Source organism: Squalius cephalus, assembly GCF_949319135.1.
Source record: "Squalius cephalus genome assembly, chromosome: 1".
Classification (NCBI taxonomy): Eukaryota; Metazoa; Chordata; class Actinopteri; order Cypriniformes; family Leuciscidae; genus Squalius; species Squalius cephalus.
Genome location: NC_137122.1, coordinates 17,997,626 through 18,013,734, shown reverse-complemented (window position 1 = coordinate 18,013,734; position 16,109 = coordinate 17,997,626).

The following is a 16,109-nucleotide window of genomic DNA, read 5'->3' as shown; positions in this document are numbered from 1 at the left end:
TACTGAGGTAACTGCTTTAACGATCTTTCACATGTTCACATTTTCACATAACGATCATAGCTTACTGTAACCGCACTATTTTGAGTAGGATAGGTTTGTTTGTTTTTTCTGTATATATTTTTTTTATCTTAGTGCTTGCCTCTTAATATCAGGAACTATGAAGCTAGCGCTGCTGGCTAGTGTGGTGTCTAACTATGATAACAATCTCCTCAGCAAGACCTAAAACAAAAAAACAAAAAACTGAACTGAATTCGGGCTGCTGTCCTTGAAAAGATCATCAATAAAATTGTCGATCTTGAGATTTCTTAAAAACTTTGTGTTGCGTGCCATAATCCTCACAGATATTGTGTGTCTGCGATCTTTCCTGTCGTCAAGGAAAAAGCCGGCGACACGACATACAGAGTTGATCCTGATTGGTCCTCTTCTGTGCATTCGAAGTGCTGATTGGCTCACGCAGATAGAACCTTATAGAGCCAAGTTAGAGTTCGACTTTGTAGATAGAACCTTTTTGTTTTTTCAATAAAAAGTCCCAAAATGTACACAACTTAAAAAAAAAACATCACATAATGTAAATAAGTTGTCACAGAATAAGAATATGTGAACAACTGAATTTTGACAAAAATGTCAGATAGAACCTTATAATTCCAAGGGGGCGAGTTGTTGCCTTCTTACCAAGCTGCTTGCCTATTGTCCTGTAGCCCATCCCATCCTTGTGCAGGTCTACAATTTTATCCCTGATGTCCTTACACAGCTCTGGTCTTGGCCATTGTGGAGAGGTTGGAGTCTGTTTGATTGAGTGTGTGGAAAGGTGTCTTTTATATAAGTAACGAGTTCGAACAGGTGCAGTTAATACAGGTTATGAGTGGAGAACAGGAGGGCTTCTTAAAGTAAAACTAACAGGTCTGTGAGAGCCGGAATTCTTACTGGTTGGTAGGTGATCAAATACGTATGTCATGCAATAAAATGCAAATTAATTATTTAAAAATCATACAATGTGATTTTCTGAATTTTTGTTTTAGATTCCGTCACTCACAGTTGAAGTGTACCTATGATAAAAATGACAGACCTCTACATGCTTTGTAATAGGAAAACCTGCAAAACCGCCAGTGTATCAAATATTTGTTCTCCCCACTATAACTGGCTTTCTTGAACACCTTTCATACAGGCTTTGTCAATCAGTTCATGTGACTGTGAGGTTATCATTAGCTCATGAGGGTCATCAGTCAGTGTCTGATCATGTTTATTGAGTGTTGTGCACCAATCAGGCTCCTTCTCTCACAGGTAAAAGACAGAACAGGGATAACTAACTGTAGGAGGAGCATTTGAAGTGAGAGTAAATCTAACGATTCAGCTGCTGTTCTCTCAGCTTTTCTTCTGACTGAATCCTCGACATCTTTCATTTAAAGAGAGACACTAAAGATCAACCTTCCACACCTACAGGTAAGAAATCTCTCCACACAGTTGCTGCCAAGCCGGTTTTATTTTTAAACTTTATATATATATATATATATATATATATATATATATATATATATATATAGTGCTATGCATAAGTTTAGACACCCATGCTAAAGTTGACTAAAAAGAGGAATAAAAAATCATCTTTTGGAAATTGAACTTAATGCCTTAATTTAAAAAATTAGGAAAAATCCAACCTTTAAGGACACCAATTTTCTTTGTGAATGAATAATGTATCGTAAATAAATAAATGTTCTTCCTTAAAATACAGTTTGGACACCCCTATGTTAAATTCCCATAGAGGCAGGCAGATTTTTATTTTTAAGTATTTTTTTTTTTTTTTTTAGGATACTATGCATCCTGATAAAGTTCCCTTGGCATTTGGAATTAAAATAGCCCACATCATCACATAGCCTTCACCATACCTAGAGATTGGCATGGGGTACTTTCCATAAGATCATCTCTCAATGCAAATCAAACTAGCTATTAGGCTAACTGAAATAAAACCATGCCAATCTCTAGGTATGGTGAAGGCTATGTGATGATGTGGGGCTATTTTAATTCCAAAGGCCAAGGGAACTTTATCAGGATGCATAGTATCCTAAAAAATAAAAAATAAAAATACTTAAAAATAAAAATCTGCCTGCCTCTATGGGAATTTAACATAGGGGTGTCCAAACTTATGCACCCTGTATTTTAAGGAAGAACATTTATTTATTTACGATACATTATTCATTCACAAAGAAAATTGGTGTCCTTAAAGGTTGGATTTTTCCTAATTTTTTAAATTAAGGCATTAAGTTCAGTTTCCAAAAGATGATTTTTTATTCCTCTTTTTAGTCAACTTTAGTATGGGTGTCTAAACTTATGCATAGCACAGTAAATATATATATAGTAATAATTCCTGTGTTAGGGCCTTTAAATTTCATTATTGTACTCTGAAAAAAAGAGTGAAAAGACATTCATTTTTATAATGGGCTCATAATGGGCTAATTGAAAACCATGCTTTCAATTTAAACCTGTTTCCACCAGTTTAATAGCCTAGAAATCAAATTTTATTTTTATTTTTATTTTTTATTTGTCGTCTATCAACTCTCCGTTGGCTTGCGAGCTGGAAAAAACAGTCTGGCCAATCACATCGTGTATAGAGTCGGCAGGCGGGCTTAACATAATGACGACAGAGTTGCGATTTTTCCGTGTGAATTTCCGCGGTATTTACAGTGTTGGTGTGCAGAACACATGCAGCTTTACTGACTGCAAAATACACAGCAATGACCTTAAACATTTGCACAAGAAAAAAACAATACGTCCTTGGATGTAACGCATAAAATTTCCGTTTTTTTATCGGACTTCCATCACTACTCTATCCTGCGCATGCTATACAATGTAATAAAAGCTGATAGTGATGATACAGAGAGATCAGAAATATCTGTATATCTTTTTTCTTTGGAAAAAAAATCTCTGGCTGAAGTCAGTTGTAGTTCTTGTGTTTTTCTATTTTATGTTCTTGTTGTTTCTCTTTCCTTCTGTGATTCTGCTTGTTAACAGCAGGTGTTCATCACTAATCTGCCCTACAAAGGCAAAATACCTTAACTCGCTAGAGTGTAGAACTGAGAAAAATGACTTTAAAGATTTTTAGTTGTCCCGCCAAATTAATTATAGATAGGACACTGGAAATCTGTCAATTAGTGTACTCTGCCTTTGTATTGTCAGCAAAAAGTGAGAAGTCATGCCAAGGCAAAAGGCAGCAACTCCCACATTATCAATATTTGGTTGCTGATCACCATTAACAAAATCATTATAGTGTTGGAAACTTATTCCTTCATCGAAGCAGAACCAGGAGACGTTTTGGGATATCTTTCAAGCAGAAGTTTTCCTTTATTGAGGACTTCGCTGTGATGCTGTAGACTTCCAAATTTCATCTAAAACTAATACAGTATGCATTGTAGTTATATACATTCCAAGGGGGAGGGATTACATAGAGGTGGAGACTCTGAACAAAGCATGCAAATAAAGTAGGAACACACCCTACTCTGAGAGTGCTACCAGTCCCAATTGAATCAGCTTAACTATTTAAATTCTGATACTGGCCAGTACCTCCAGTTCCAAAAGCCATCCCAGAGCCATTAAAAACAAAAGGTGAAAGTCTCCCCCACAGCTAATCCAATCAACCTAACGATTCAACGTCTGGGCCAGGGGCTCCGAAAGCCATTTGGGCTCTGAAAGCCATTTGCAGAACAAAAGGTGAGAGTCAAGTCAAGTCAAATATATTTGTATAGCGCTTTTCACAATACAAATTGTATCAAAGCAGCTTCACAGTATTAAATTAAAATAATACAATAAGGTTTGTTTCTAGTGGAATTTATTGATTGATAAAATTAAATTAAATGTCCCCAAAATATCCCCAACTGAGCAAGCCAAAGGCGACAGTGGCAAGGAACCAAAAACTCCATCAAGTGACCTAATGGTGACCTAAAACTCAATCAGGTGACCTAATGGAGAAAAAAAAAAACCTTGGGAGAACCCAGGCTCAGTCGGGGGCCAGTTCTCCTCTGGCGTTTATGAACTAGAAACCGGATTTAACTTTAAGATTAAAAATATTATATGAAAGCCTGGCTGAAGAGATGTGTCTTTAATTTAGTTTTAAACTGGAAGAGCGAGTCTGAGCAACGAACAGTATCAGGAAGACTATTCCAGAGTTTTGGAGCTAAATGTGAAAATGCTCTCCCTCCTTTGGTGGATCTGGATATCCTAGGTATGACCAAAAACCTTGAATTTAGTGATCTTAAAGAGTGCGATGGATTATAGGGCGATAGAAGATCCGTTAAATAGACTGGAGCTTTATAAGTCAGTAGCAATACCTTGTAATTAATACGGGACTTTATAGGTAATCAATGTAGTGATGTTAAAATCTGTGTTATATGATCATATTTTCTTTATCTAGTAAGAACTCTAGTGGCTGCATTTTGGACTAACTGTAGCTTGTTTATTGAGGATGCAGGACAACCAGCTAATAAAGCATTACAGTAATCTAGTCTTGAGGTCATGAATGCATGAGCTAACTTTTCTGCATCAGAAACTGATAGCATATTACGTAGCTTAGCAATGTTTTCTAAGGTGGAAAAAGGCTGTTTTTGTAACATATGAAATATGATTTTCAAAAGACAGGTTGCAATCTAGTATAACACCCAGGTCTTTTACTGTAGAGGATAAAGTAACAGGACATCCTATTATGTTAAAAATGTATTGCGAGAGGTTTTGAGGGCGTTCCTTATAATATTTCCAAGTGGCAGCATATATATTGAGAATAATAGAGGGCCTAACACAGATCCCTGCAGGTTTTTCTCCATTTAAATAGACAAAATGGTAGCGGTCAGATAAGTATGATCTGAACCAGCTTAATGCTTGTCCTTGAACACCAGTATAATTTTGTAGTCGATCTAAGAGTATTGTGTGATCTATAGTATCGAACGCAGCACTAAGATCGAGTAAAACTAGTATTGAGATACAGCCTTGGTCAGAAGCTAAAAGTAAATCATTTGTGATTTATAGTTCATCTGTTTGTTTGGGTTCACTGAGCAGCTGAGATAGATCAGATAAGCAGTTTGAGAAATGATCTATGGTGGAGGGAAGGATTGTTCTGCCTAATCGATAACGCGGCGCAGCATGATATATTACAGGGGTACGTAATATGCAAGTTACCATGTAATGGTCAGTAACATCATCACTTTGTGGAATGATATCTATATCGGTTGGATCGGTTCCATATGATATAATTAAATCGAGTGTATGATTAAGACGATGAGTGGGACCAGTGACGTTTTGCTTGACCCCAAAGGAGTTTAATAAATCTGTAAACGCAGCCCCTAACGCATCGTTTGAATTATCTACGTGTATGTTAAAACCTCCAACAATTAATGCTTTATCGACGTTGACCAATAGATCTGAGAGAAAATCTGCAAACTCTTTTAGGAAATCAGCGTAAGGCCCTGGCGGTCTATATACGGTAGCCAAGGCTAGAGATAATAGGGATTTTCTTCTTAAATCTGAGAGCGTAACATTTAGTACAAGTACTTCAAACGAATTAAACTTGTCACCTGTTTTCTGGGTAACATTGAGAATATCTCTATAGATTGTTGCAACACCGCCGCCACGACCAATCAGACGGGGCTCATGCTTATAACAGTATCCTGATGGAGTAGACTCATTAAGACCGAAATAATCATTTGGTTTAAGCCAGGTTTCAGTAAGGCAAAGTACATCGATGCTATTATCTGTGACTATTTCATTTATGTCACAGGCAGGGGGGCGGGCGGGCTCCCTAAATTGCGTACCACCCTGAGGAGCAATACCGTATTCCCACAAAGTCAGAACAGGACACATAATAGCTTCAAAAGTTTATATTTATTAACTGATTAAAAGAGTCTTTGAAGTGAGCAATTACTCCCAGGAGGAATCGACCAGCAGTTCCTCGTTCTCTACTCAGACAGACACAGCTTTGGCAGGTTCTTCAAGCTTTAGCAGGTTCTTCACTGGACTCAGTCAGAGGGTGGAGGATACATATAACTCACAGCATTAGCAGGTTCTTCACTGGACTCAGAGAGTGGAGGATACGTACAACTCACAGCATTAGCAGGTTCTTCACTGGACTCAGACAGAGAGTGGAGGATAAATATAACTCACAGCATTAGCAGGTTCTTCACTGGACTCAGACAGAGAGTGGAGGATACGTATAACTCACAACATTAGCAGGTTCTTCACTGGACTCAGAGAGTGGAGGATACGTACAACTCACAGCATTAGCAGGTTCTTCACTGGACTCAGACAGAGAGTGGAGGATAAATATAACTCACAGCATTAGCAGGTTCTTCACTGGACTCAGACAGAGAGTGGAGGATACGTATAACTCACAACATTAGCAGGTTCTTCACTGGACTCAGAGAGTGGAGGATACATATAACTCACAGCAATAGCAGGTTCTTCACTAGGTCACAGGAGGCTGTTTATCTGGAACTGTAGATGCAGACCAAACAATCCGAAACCGTCAAAGCACTCGTGCACACACATCAACCTTCCCAATGTGAACACTTTAAGAACAGGACACTTCAAATCAGTAAACTCACTGTGACCAAGGCAATTGAACAGTGTCCGAACAAACATCTCCTTGAAGTTGAGCTGGGCTGGTTAGCTGCTGTGTTGAGAGAAGAAAAGCAGTACAACAGTAGGGTAGTAGAGCGGCAGAACAGTAGAGCAGTAAGGCAGGCGGGCCGAGGGAATCCCTTAGAGAGCCTTTGTTTCAACTGGCAGAGAAAACAGGATATGAGCAAAGCTCACCATACCATACAGGTCAGGGGAGTCACAGGCAGTCACACATCCCATCACATTGAACCACGAAGCAGGCACACACGCCTCTCAACCCGACAATCGGGACCGTTTCCACGTGACGACGGCAGCCGTAATGATCACGAATTCCCATTCCGTCAGAATGCCGGTTTCGTTTCAGATCCTCGTCGGTTTCGCGTTACAAACGCGCTCAATCAAATCGTCGGCCGAGCGCCCCTTCCTGGGCGCCGGTCTCTCCCCGTGTCTGCTGCACTCGTCGACCGAGCGCCCCTTCCTGGGCGTCAGTCTCTCCCTCGCCTCTGCCGCGTTCTCCTCCGCGTCTGCTGTCCTTGAAGTGTCGGCAACAATGAACATATAAAGCACTCCCGCCACACATGCGGGCCAATCGCCAGCATAGATTCTTCCCGCCGAACACCTGAAGCTGATTTATCTATTAGATCGCTAGATTGTCACTGTTTACATCCAGGCACAGGACACAGCCATTTTGCTGGGTGTTACATTGAAAACACTCCCCGAGGGAAACCCATTCCCTGGCGTGTGCGTTCCTCCCCCACTGAACATAGTCACCCCGTGACATCTACAGTAACCGCCTTAGGTGTAAGTGATCTAATGTTTAGAAGACCTAGCTCTAGAAATTGTTTTTGTTCACTAATAGCGAGATTTTCTGTTTTAATAACAATTTGATTTTTCCTAGATCCTGCAGTAGATTTATTATTTGATCTCACTAAACGAGGAATAGACACAGTTTCTATACAATGTTCTACACTAGTATTTATATCAATTAAGTTGGTGCAGCAGAGACTGTGATTTGGACTTTTGGTTACTAGTCAAAAGATATTTAACATTTTGGAGATGTTATCCGACAGAAGATCCACTCCGAATCTGCTTGGGTGTAAGCCATCAGCACGGAAAAGCCTAGGACGCTCCCAAAACAGATTCCAATTATTTACAAAGAGCAGTTTCTGCTCATTGCACCATGACATTAACCATTCATTTAGCGCGAATAATCTACTGAACTTTTCATGCCCTTGTCGGTACGTGGGAAGTGTACACGACGGCTCCGACACGCTCGTCACCGTTCAAAATCTCGGGTACCCGCACAGCAATATCGAAAACACGAGCACCAGGAAAGCAGTGACTGCGCACCTTACTTTTACCTAACGTAGCGTGGACGTGCCGGACGATGGAATCGCCGATGATCACAGCATCGTGTTCCGTTTCGCGAAGAGGGGAGAAGCAGTTCTGGGTGGAGATCTCGAAAACCGGGAAGGGTGGAGAGATTCTTGCTCTGGTCCTGGCTCGCGTCTTCCGCTGCGGAACCACCCAGGCTTCGTGGTGGTGTGTCGGAGCCGGAGTGAATGAAACCATGGCTGATCGTGACCTGGGCGCTCGGGACCAATGCTGAGAAACGCACTGAGTAGACGAGGTCGGGGTCAGCGGATTACTAATATTAGTCACTGATTTGTGTGCATCGGCGCGTGATGTTTCAAAAGCTAAACATCGGTCTCTCATCGACACATCAACGCGTGATGTTTCAAGAGCTAAACGCCGGTCTCTCAGCTCGGCTTGTTTCTCTAAAAGGTCATGGATCTGCTTCTCTACAGCTTCCAGCTCAGACTGCACCGCGTGCAGCTCGAATGTGTCCTCACCTGCACCAAAAGGTAGATAAAATACATCTGATATATTCACCATTTTAACAGATGGACAGTAAGTTAGCAATGACGCTACCAGTGATGCTATCAATATTAATACTAATTTATGACTTAAGTCTTGGATATAATCCGTCTTTTTAGTGGTACGGGTGTAATGTAGACGCACGATAGGCGAGAAAATGTTCGTTTGTAAGTGAGAGTAAAGAAGACACGCTCAGCCGTGACCCACAGGTGAAAACCGGTGTTGGGTCACAAATCGGCTTGAGACGCATCTGCTCAACAGTCCGCGATGTAACTATGAGGTTTGAGCAGCAGTGCTTCCCAGTGAGGAAAAGTAGAAAATCTTCGTTGTAAGTGAGTTTAAAGAAAAAAATCACGGATTATTAGGGCTGGGCGATATGGCCAAAAAAAAATATCACGATAAATTTTTTATATCAGTCGATATCGATAATTATCACGATAAAAGTCAAATCTTTATTTCTTTCAAGTTTAAAGGCAGATTTTTGCTCCTAAGTGAAAGTTGTAGAAACCAGAGCGTTAATTGTGGTTTTAAACTACTCTTTATTGTCAGAACACATCAGGACAAACACTTGCCAAACTGGTGAACATTTCACAAATCTGAGGTAGAACATTCAAACATTTGTAATTTTTCCTTAACAAAATTAATATCTTTATTGGACAATTAATTTCTTAGTTTCTGCATGTGCTAATTTTTATTTGGAAAAATGTAATATTCTGACTGTTTGAGTTTTATTAAACTTAACCATTGGTCATCCAGTATCATGCATTTAGATCATGATAACCTCACTATCATGGCAAAATGTAACTTTATGGTTTCTATGGTATTTGTATGAAAAACAGTAGCCTAAATACATTATTAAAATTATATTCCATCAGTCCTTTAATACATCGTCTACATTAATAATATAATACAATTCAATATGTAGGCTATATCCCACATTTCATGGTGCAGTTAATATTACTAGGCTAACGTTACAGTAAATCCATAAATGATGGGAATTTGTAGACGGAAAAGCCGTCTGCGCACAGCGTTTCTCCTGTTAGTCAGCGCTGTTTCATCTGCCTTTAAACTGGTTTAAATCACTGAGACATTGTGTTCTTCGCTGAATTCAAGCGCTTCTCACTGGATCTCGTGACGAGAGCGATCAGAGTAAACGCGTCTGCTCTAGTGAGCTCGCGCTGCGCTGCTGTTTGGACTTTGAGCCGAGCGGATAAATGGTCCGTGTGGCGCGCGGTTCAAATGAGTTTCGTTCCGCTTTTGGTGCATAAACATTATCGAACATTTATCGAACTCTTGATATCGTTTTATCGAGAAAAAATATATCGCGATAATTTTCGTTATCGTTTTATCGCCCAGCCCTACGGATTATGAATCAAAACGATGGAGCTCCAAACACAACAACGCGTTCAGAGTCTCTGTGATCTGACTCATTTAACTTACAATAGAGTAAACAGGACTGGCTGGAGTCTCTAGCTAGAAACTGATCCTACTAAAATCAAAGTCTTAACTTTTAATGTTGGAACCTAAATTAAACATTTAATACATTTGTAATTCTGTATAAAGTAACACCTTATAACACTTATACAGGTGTTATATAGTATGGGTGAGTGTGAATTCTTTGCACTCTTGATGTTGGAGAGTGTCATCCCTTTACTGCGGTGTACTTTTTTTTTAGAATCGTGTTCGATTTGTAGATTGTACAGACAAAAATTCAGAGAATTTTTGTGTTTTTGTAAATTTCCCATTCATTTCCTATGGCTCGGTCATTTTTGACCGAAGACCACGAGTGTGACTCTTTTTGTTTACGACCACTTAGCATGCTCGGATCATGACCTCAAATTTTTTTTTTGTATTCACATACCTAATGCCAGAAAAGTCACCAAGTTTCATAACCTTCCGATGAAGCTGTGCTTTTTAAAAATTCAAAACAGAAAATTATTCGGTCAGAAGTGACCGAGGACCATCAGAGGGTTAATACAGGTTTGAAATGACAAAATACCTCCATAGATAAATTAGTCCAGCGTTGGCTCGGTTTAGGGCAGTGCTGAAGGCGCCGGCAATGTTTTGGCACTCTGCCAGCTAGAAGCATGAGTGTTTCAACCAGGTCCGGGACCCGAACTGAGTGAGGCGGGGCTTTAGTTAATTGTTGTATTCATCTGTTACAGCATGTGTAACATTTTTCTGTCAACTGCATAATCCTTCGCTATCGATATCGCACGTTTGTCGATGGAGCGGGTTCAGACCATACTAAATGTTCTGACTGCATTTGTGCAGGACAAAGCTCTGAGGACATCAGAAGTTAGAGGGACTGATGGCAGCTGTACAAAGTACACAGGCTACACCGTAATTTTAACATTAAAACAAAGGCAGATAACCGTACAATCTGGTAGGTAGCATTATTTGATAGAACACCGGCACAGTAACTTCATATTGACGCGCGGCTAAACAAAGTGCCATTGGCTTTTGGCTTGCTTAGTTGGGGACATTAAATGTAACATTTAATTTAATATTCAACAATATGTTGATCTGCCTGCTGCAGTGACACCATTATATGAGAACTGGACTGAGCTGGACGATGACATCACGGTTTTCTCCAGAGTGGCTATATAATTAACTAAATGAATAATATTTTCATGTTATCTCCGTAAAGCTGCTTTGAAACAATCTGTATTGTAAAAAGCGCTATATAAATAAATGTGACTCTAAATGTGACTCTCTCAAACACTGGTAGTGTGGGCCAAAGGATACCGTAGGCTGCTGCCATCAGAAGTTCTGTTACGGGTTGAGGTAAGAAACCAGTTTGGGGAACAGGTGGATGTGGGTAAGGTTGAGGGCAGATTGGCGTGTTAGATGAGACTGCCACTCGCTGCTGAGGGGCTGGAAAAAAACTGATTGTGATTGATAGGTGGGGCTACCTGGCTTGGTAACGGAGTATTCACATTTGAGGTTGATGCAATGGTTGCAACAGGAAGTACAGGCTTCGATATCAGAACACTATCTGTGTGTGGTGTAGCAAATTGGGTGGCTGCTGCTTGCATAGGGTTGAATTGAGGTAGTGGCATTGAAACTGGGTTGAGCTGCTGTGGGACAGGTGACATGTTCTCCCCAGAATATGCAACTTGGACTTGAGTGACTACACATGAAGACATTTGAGCTGTGAGAGCTGGAACTCGGACAGGCATAGTGCTTGTAGTCGCAAGGTAGCTTGTGTGTTGACTGAACTGTGCGCGGGTCCCTTAACGTACTCTGTGCCTCTGGAAACATCTGTGTGGCTTGCATCACGGAAGATGATGGTAGGAAGACTGTTGAAATACAGACGAGTGGGAAAAAGGACGGAAGAATGCCCATATATGGGAAACGATGTCGACACCAGAAGCCTCCTTGACTGAAGCAATAGAAGGTTGATGTCACATGATTTATTTCCTCTGGAAAAAAAACAAGAAATTGCATAGGAACAATGTAACCCAGATACATATATATATATATATATATATATGACCGCTTTTTGACTGTTAGTTGTTGCATTTTTGATTTTGATGTCGTGTGCATCCCTGGGGAGAAATCAGCTCTCTTCCAGTTCAGTTTATTAACTGAAATTCTTTTTGCTCAAATTGCTGTGTTATTTTAACTTGAAAACCTCGGATGAGGACAAGTTATTTTTTACGTCTATTGCTTGAACTGCTTACAAGGCAAACAGCCTGTGTAATTTTCCACTCATACAGGACTGCCCTGTTGAGATTGGATAAGCTGAAGTCTTATAACCTGTAACCTTTTGATATTTTGCTACAAATATTAATCATTGTGTAACCAGTATTTTTATCATTTGTTCAAATAAATTTTTATTTTATAAAGACAAAGTGATCTATAAGTAATAGACAGAGCATTATATTATATCTTGCGAGACCAAGGACAACAAAGGATCCAGGAAAGATTCTGCTGGAGGGTAAGCATGAATTTGATCGATGTGTCTAGTTGTCAATGATTGTTATTGTTTCACGAGAGTGTAGGGACACACCTCGAATTTACTGATATAGATTAAACAAGCTAGTGAGAATTTAATCCTATTCTAACCTGACAGCAAAAGACTACCTAGTTACTTCGATACTAGGGGTTCTTCAGGAAGTGAGATAAATACCAAATCTCACCACAGCTTGCATGATGGAACTGTGATGGTGGCCCAGTTGTGTCTGGTGATGCTTGAGGCTCTCATACTACTCTCTATAATTTGGCGGAAAATAAAATAAAAAAAATCTGTAAAATAAACCGTAGAATTCCATACAATTCCATATTTTTTATCCATCTATCCATGAAGGGTCGCGAATTCGGAGAAGATACTTCTTAGAGAAGGTAATTTGGACTTAAGCATTAGCTTATTGCATGCGTGGGCAGAGATTTTTTTATATATATATAAAAAAAATTAATAACATTTTCAACTCAAATGTACATATGCATATAATGTAGTTATTTTAATATAGTTTACATTATTTTGTAAATACATTAATAAATCATATTCCTAATGCCTCCTCAATCCAAATGTTATTACATTTACACAGAACTTAAACATAGATATTAGAATTTAAGGCCATTTTCAGTAAGATTTACTGAGTATTCAGTGCAGGGGCTCAAGCATTGCAATTTTCATATTGTTTGATGTAATATTGTTTGATGTATAACAATATGCTCTTTAAATTGTAACCGTACAACCTAATCAGGTAATGCAGAACAAAATACTCCCTGAAAGCATTGGACATTATTCAGTATTATACACACTGTTAGACCTTACCGGGGTTTTTTACAGTAAAATACTGGCAACACTGTTGCCAGTAATTTACTGTTAATTGTACAGTATGTTACTGTAAAAATGCACTAAAACTCGAGTTAACTAATTTCACTTGCAGAAACCGACTGTCTTAAATTAACCAGCTGTCATTTTAAAAGTATTAACTAAAATTTATAATGCATTAATAAAGTGAGCAAAGGATTACTGTAAACTTATTTCATTTGAAACCACAAAAATTTTTTGGTAAATAAAGAGATTTCCACTGGACCAACAACTACACAGTCACTGCCTTTTAAATAAAGCAACATGCAGCAAATCATCAATGTCTCTAAATCTTCTCCTGGACTGAAGCACAGGCTCTACTCTTCTGCACAATGGTGACCCAAAAAACAAGATTTTACAGTAAACTACTGGCAACAGTGTTGCCAGTATAAACCTGTTTTATAACTTACAGTTTATTACTGTTAAAATACATGTTGTGGGTGGGTGTGTCTCTTTATCTTACACTGTTAACCCTTTCAACCCCACAGGAAAATCCACACTACAAAGAGTAAAAAGTAACACTGACGCAGCGTTACAGTGAGATAATTAAGTGAATATGTAAGTGATTGTTGAGCATTAGTGATGAACACCTGCTGTTAGAACAGAAAATAGAGAAACACAAGAACTTCAACTGACTTCCAGCCATTACACATTATTGCACTTATTATTATGACTTTATTTCTGTCATACATCTACAGAAGTTGTTGTTGAGATGTTTAATTGAAAATGTTTGGTTTGAAGTTACCATTACAGAGATCAGTGCTTGCTTTAGGGATGCTGATGCTAAAACATTAGTGTTTCTTTTGCTACTTGAACTGTTTTTGTGCAAGTCACACTTGTGCACACACACAGTTTATGAATGATGGTGGTTATGTTGATTATGGTGATAAAGTCATCATATCCCTTGTGAAAAAGAAGTGTGCTTAATTGTATTGAAAGTGTACTTTTTGTGTGCTTAAAATAATCAAAGTATACTTTTTGAAAAGTGCACTTGCAGATAATATAATAAAATTAAAATTAAAGACCACTTAAGTGTACTTAAAGGGAATACACTTTAATGACAATATTTATTAACACACTTAAGTGCACTTTTTACAAATGCACTTTGTAATAATATCTAATTAAGTTTAACTTAAAGTAAGTACACTTTCATCACAATATTTAAAAACACACTTAAGTGCATTTAAAAAAATGCACTTTGTAATAATGTCTAATTAAGCTTAACTTAAAGAAAGTACACTTTCATCACAATATTTATAAACACACTTAAGTACAATTTTTACAAATGCACTTTGTAATAATATCTAATTAAGTCTAATTTAAAGTAAGTACACTTTCATCACAATATTTCTTAACACACTTAAATACACTTTTTAAAAATGCACTTTGTAATAATGTCTAATTAAGTTTTACTTAAAGAAAGTACACTTTTATCATAATATTTATAAACACACTTAAGTGCATTTTTAAAAATGCACTTTGTAATAATGTCTAATTAAGCTTAACTTAAAGAAAGTACACTTTCATCACAATATTTATAAACACACTTAAGTGCACTTTTTACAAATGCACTTTGTAATAATATCTAATTAAGTTTAATTTAAAGTAAGTACACTTTCATCACAATATTTATTAACACACTTAAGTACACTTTTTAAAAATGCACTTTGTAATAATGTCTAATTAAGCTTAACTTAAAGAAAGAACACTTTCATGACAATATTTATAAACACACTTAAGTGCATGTTTTAAAAAATGCACTTTGCAATGTCTACTAAGTTTTACTTAAACATACATTTTAAATAATTATGATTTATAGTGTTTTAAATTTATTAAAGTTAAAGTTATAAGTTATTAAAGGGAATTTATTTTGATGTATTGACTAATATATAAAATAACAGTTTTAATGGAAAACATGGAAAATAATTGATTTTAATTCCAACTCAAGTGTGTTGTCCAAAATTAATTTGTTAATGTATTTTAAATGTGTTTTGTCTATAATATATACTGTGTGCATTATGCAGTTGAAATGTATTTTTCCAATACATCTGCTTATACAGTATAATCCAGTACAACTTATTGTTGACATTTTTATCACCAGCCCTTGCTCTATGAACTCAACTAGTGTCAGCTTTCTACATAATATTTGAAAATAAAATGTAATATATGAGAGGAGTCTAATAGTAATGTGTTTTAGCTACTTTACATCTGTGAACATAATACTTTCAATATCATTATGTTGTTCTAAGTCAATTAAACACACATTTAAAATTGTATTAATTGCGAGCAAAAGTTAAACAAATGTAAACAAAATGAATTTGCATTTAAATTCAGTTAAAATACATTTAATTTTAATCACACTAGACTACATTGAAAAAAAGATTAACTTTTAGTTAGGTTAATGAGTAAAGTTTTGTGAACTTACAGAGTTTAACAACACAATGAGTTAGAACAACTTAAACAGAAAAGCTGAAATAACATTTAACCATGCATGATATATGAATATGTTGTTTAATGCGCATGCGCGAAAAATACTACGTCATTATGACGCTCTACTTCACTAGAGTTTGAAAAATGCGCTATGTTTTGCGATCCGTTTGCGATGCGTGATCATACTGAAGCTAGCCAAAGAAGAGAACAAAAGGAGCACCACGTTATACCACGTTTGGATGTTTGTTTGCAGATGAGACGTTATGCTGCAAATAATCAGTCAAGTAAGTATATATTGATGCTTTCTTTAGTTAATTTTTTTTTCACCATAACATGTCAGTTGCTGAGTTCATTTTAATCGCAGATATTATAAACTCAATAG